We start from the raw sequence: 5,559 nt of genomic DNA, 5'->3' as shown, positions 1-5,559 counted from the left end.
ATATATATATATATACACGCGCACACACACACATACACATACACAGCCAAATAAACGTACTTTTATGAAAATTATTTTATTTTAAAAATGAAAAAGGTGATTCTTTTGTGTCTTCCACTGCAAGAAATATCAACTGTGTCAGCAAATAAACAGTCAACGAAATAGATTAGGAACCATTTGAGTATGTCACATCTTTATATTTTTATTTATTTATTATTTTTTTTTTTTTAATATTGTTGTTAGACCATATATCAGCACCGATCAAAAGAACCAGTGGTCAAAGATATTCAATGCCATCTCCAGGTCCGATGCAGCAGCAGCAGCACTAGAGCCCATGCACGTTATCATTTCGCCTTACTTCCACGGCAAGAAGTTTTGTTTTGTTTTTTTATTTATAGCGCCAGAGTTATGAGTACCTAAAAGTTATCCTGAAGGTATTACTAACAAACATTGTCGTCTCATCAGTGTTTTTTTTTCTTTTTTAGACTACATTATACAATGTTTTTGTTTGTTTGTTTTGTTGTTGTTGTTGTTTTTAAATAAGATAGGATGTGATTTTGAGGGAGATTCCATTGCTATTTCATGTAGGTCGAACAACCTCTATGTGGTTCTTTTTGTTGACTGAACATTTTAAAACTATTTAGTGTAACATTAAGTCGTTGTCAGCAACTTGTTTACAGATACACGAAGGAAACTGACTGCACATAAACTGATTACGTTAGTGAAGTAAAACAAGGTTTCTTTTAGCCTTTAAATCTTAATAAAGAATTTTTGAAGCAATGAAAGTTATATGTTTTCAAAATTAAAATTAAGTATGCCAAAACAATAAACATGATAAAAATTTCGTTTCCGATTAAATACGAAAATACGCAAAATTTTCATACTTACAATGTTTATACTTAAGGTTGCTGCGGTTTTCGTGTATTTTTAGTTTTTGATAAGACCAACAAGCATAATACCCTCATCTATATATATATGTTTATATATATATATATATATATATATATATATATAAATTTAGTAAGTTATAAAATGTCCTGAGCTGATAGATTACTTATGTTTCATGGTCAAAATTAAAACGCTAAGAAATGTCAAGCAGAATAACTACAGCCCAAAACATAGTGATGGCGTCATACAGTTACTATAGCAACGCTGTCAGATCTCGCAAGTTAACCAGATACATTTCTGTTGTTGTTTTCAGTTCTTTTAATTCGAGATCATATGCTATCTATTATACTAACACAACAAATTTCACCCCCTTCCATACACACACACACAGAGTCGTTATTATGTCCTCATTTCTGACTCTTAATTATTCTATTAGCTAGTGAGTTATCCGGTTATCTGTTAATCGGTTTATAAAAATATACAAATTTATTTGTTCTATATTATATTTATAGTATATATCAAAATCATTTTAATAAATTTTAAGAAAACAATGACAACCAATGTAAAATTGCTGTATCGATATAATATATAACGAGAGAAGGTGAAGCAATAAATTAATTGAATAGGATATCGAACGAAATAGTGTTTTGCAGTCTTTTTGTTTTGTCCGCCTCAAACCTGAGTTTAAACCTTTATACTTCCATTGATAAAATTATTCTTAGTGTTACGCTAAGTCATTGTATATCCTTTCTCTTACCAAATCGGTCTGGTGCTTTGTGATGACGGATTTGGTAAGAAAGTTCCCATCCCGTCGAATTTGTTTTATTGTTGGTAAAAAGCTATGAATCATACAATTTAATTTGTTATTTCAGTATTGCACTTAATGGCAAAAGTGAAAAATTTATTCCTCTTTAACAAAAAAACTTAACACGATAGAAATTTTCTGACAGTATTTCGGAACCCAGCACCATCAGGACTAATTATAAAAAGCAAGACAACTATTTTTTTTTTTTCAAGAAAGTTCCCCAGTGTTAGCAATAAAGTAATATAAGCAGCTGACCAGCCCTATTACCTACAAACAAACAATACAATTGTCCTTATTCTGAGAGTAAGGTGTAGAAAAAAAAAGATTTAACATGATAGAAGAAAACTGATTAGTTTTGAAATCAGCATGCCAATTTTAGTCTAAATCAAGTGAAAAAGCAAACTCAACAGAAATTATGTTCAAAATTACTACCGTATTATTATTAGCTTTATGTAACTGGGTATAACACATTCCTAGCAATATCATCATCATCATCATAGTTTAACGTCCGCTTTCCATGCTGGCATGGGTTGGACGGTTTGACTGAGGACTGGCGAGCCAGATGGCTGCACCAGGCTCCAATCTGATCTGGCAGAGTTTCTACAGCCGGATGCCCTTCCTAACGCCAACCACTCCGAGAGTGTAGCAGGTGCTTTTACGTTCCACTGGCACGAGGGCCAGTCAGGCGGTACTGACAACAGCCATGCTCAAATGGTGTTCTTACGTGCCACCTGCACAGAAGCTAGTCCAGCGGCACTGGCAACGACCTCACTCAAATGTTGTTTTCCACGTGCCACCGGCACAAGTGCCAGTAAGACGACGCTAGTAATGATCACACTCAACTGGTGCATTTTATGTGCCACCGGCATAGGAACCAGTCAGCGGCCCTGGCAGCGATCACGCTCGGATGGTGCTCTTACCGCTCCACTGACACGGATGCCAGTCATGCGGTGCTGTCATCAAATTTGATTTCAATTTTGATTTCGATTTCACTTGCCTGAACAGGTCTTCGCAAGCAGAGTTTAGTGTCCAATGAAGGAAAAGTACACATAAATGGGCTGGTTACACCACTGGCATAGGCCACGGGTTATAGTCTCACTTAGCTTGCCGGGTCTTCTCAAGCACAGCGTATTTCCAAAGGTCTCAGTCACTAATCATTGCTTCAGTAAGGCCTAATGTTCGAAGGTCGTGCTTCACCACCTCATCCCAGGACTTACATTCATGGATATGCGCTGGATTGCACCTAAGGACTCAAGCTTTGGTTTCTATGACTTTGGAAAGTTGAATTATGAACTTTTATGCCTCTTTTTCTTCTCTCTTTCCTTCTCCTTATTCTTTTACTCCTTTCTTCTATGTTATCATCTTATTGATATATACCATTCTCATTTTCCATATTTTTCTCCCAATTTGTCTCTGATGATGGAATATCCCATACTCGAGGATATCCCAGAAATAGCTGTAAGACTTTTAATTTCTTCCTGTAATAATACTGTATATGACTTGAGATGCTTGCCTTGCCTTAATGTTTGACATCCTGTTTAACAATTATATATATATATATATATTGTAGAAATTATATGTGCAAATAGGTGTATGACTGCTACTGTTATATTTAGAACTCCATGTAGATATTCATAATCCAGTCTGCTTTTTGTATAGATGTTAATAAACTACTATATGGAATAGTATTACCAGTTATGAGTTGCTGAGCAAAATGTAGGAAAAATAAGGATAAACACAGATTTTTTATTTTAAAGTTCCTACATGCGTTTCACTATTATGTCTGTTTGGAACCCTGCTATGGAAGTTCCAAATGCATATAGATGCTCAACCATAGGATCCATTTGGATCAGTAATTCTCCACTGTTCTTGAAACTGTTATCAGTGTCACTATCAGGGAACCTTCAAGGCAACTCCAACTACTCAACGGTCATTGCCAATTTGTCTCTTGTGAGTAGAAAGAAACTACATTACTTTTAGACATACATCATCTCCCTAAAGAATACTTACCAGCATTTTTATTTATAGAAAAGTGAAAGAGTTTACTTAATATATTATGGAATATAAAGATAATACCTTGTTTTAGCGGCTTTGGTAATGGCAATGTAGTTGGATCATTAAACATTAATAATAACAATCACAAAGGTGGAAATGTTTAATTACAACTGACATTTAGGGTTAATTAGGCCTTTTAAAAACTTTAAGAGAACAAGTTATTTCTTATTTATTCTTTAATGTATTCAAAAGTTTTTTATATATGCAGTATGCATCTAGTATTGTGTGTGTATGAAAATGGTTATTTTTGTGCATAGAAGTGATTGTATTACCCCTTACATTAAAAAAAAAATACATACTGTTAGAATGTGTCTCACTTTATTACATGGAAATCAATGAGAAAATGGTTCTCATATTATGGAATTCTGTAATGCTTGGTTGGGATGCATAGACATACTTTCATACATACATACATACATACATACATATACAAATATATATATATGTATATATGTAGTGGATCTTGCAGGCATGAAGTGGATTTGATCCTAGATAGCCAAATTTTAAAATTAACATTTCAACAGCACTTTTCTCACCATAAAACAATACTTTTTCTGTGACAGCAGTTTACATTTGCCAGACGCCTTAGCTAAGCAAAATAATGTTTTCGCCACTTGACCCTTCTAACCTCTTCTATCTCACCAAAAGCTAGAATTAAGATAACAAGTACCACCAATGAAATCCATTGTTCTCAATGATATGTCTATCCTTCTGGATAGTTATAAAAACAAGAACCCCCAAGCAAAAGTTAGTGAGAACCCAAGTTAGAGAGAGAGCAATCATCAGTTAGTGAATGGACCACTAGAATCATGGCCACAAGCAGGCAGCCACTAAAGACAAACAGCCAGAGGGAAAAAGATAATTACAATCAGCGACTGTGCGAGACAACTTCCCTCGACTCCCTCACTATCACTAGCTCAGCTCACTTTCTTCTTAGAACTTTACTCTATCTCTATCTGTAATTATTACGACACAATGACAAGAACACAAACACAAACTATACAAGGAAAATCTACGACATCTACATTTACCTCACATGCTTTACGATTTTATCACCTGCCCATCGAGGCAAGGTATTTTACAATGTAACGGTAATAAATATTTTCTTCACAACTTCAATCACTGTTCTTTCATCTTTACATAATGGCAAATCAACGAAGAACCAATCCTTACAAACTGATTATGACTCCGACGTTCCATATTGTTTACAAATTAATTTCAACCGTTGCAAAAAAATAAACTTCTACCATTACAAATTGGTGATTCCGACGTTGCACCATAACAGACATTGATTACAAATTGGTGACCCTACCATTACAATGCAGCCTTTACCTGAACCTTTGCCTTCACTTTCACCTTCACATGAACAGTTGTCACATCAACCGTTACATATATTTGGGTATGTTTGTGTGTTCTGCCTCAAATTATAATGTTATAATGATATGATTTCTTCTTCCTTTCCTTTTCTATCTCTTTATATGTCTTGTTCGTCTTCCACACATCCTAGGCCTCAGTCATCACTCTATCCCCTGAGTCATCTACAAAGAAAAGCCATCATCACCTCCAAACTGCTTACTTTGACTGGAATTCTTGTACTGAGATACAGCACCCAAATTGGTTTGCATTTTATAATTCTGGAGATGTCAATACCATCCTTCAGAATATCTTTAATTCAGTCTGAGCTAAATGCAATGCATCAGGGCCATATAAATGTGTTAGAAACAGCTATAGTGCAATATGAAAGATTGCAGCAGTCTGCCTTTCCAGGAAAGAATGATAGGATACTGAACATATATTCAGATTACACAGAA

The 5,559-nt window shown here is 34.7% G+C and overlaps 1 protein-coding gene across 1 annotated transcript in view; it reads right to left on the bottom strand.

Moving 5' to 3' along the window:
• The window catches only part of LOC106867663 (uncharacterized), a 9,389-nt gene extending 8,224 nt beyond the window's left edge, over positions 1–1,165 (bottom strand). The window contains exon 1 of the mRNA XM_014912599.2: positions 889–1,165. The gene's annotated coding sequence lies outside the window, so the exon portion shown is untranslated. The remainder of the gene's footprint in view (positions 1–888) is intronic.
• Between the last annotated feature and the right edge of the window lie 4,394 nt (positions 1,166–5,559).

This window comes from Octopus bimaculoides, chromosome 1 (assembly GCF_001194135.2).
Source record: "Octopus bimaculoides isolate UCB-OBI-ISO-001 chromosome 1, ASM119413v2, whole genome shotgun sequence".
Classification (NCBI taxonomy): domain Eukaryota; kingdom Metazoa; phylum Mollusca; class Cephalopoda; order Octopoda; family Octopodidae; genus Octopus; species Octopus bimaculoides.
This window is presented reverse-complemented; position numbering and strand designations above follow the sequence as displayed.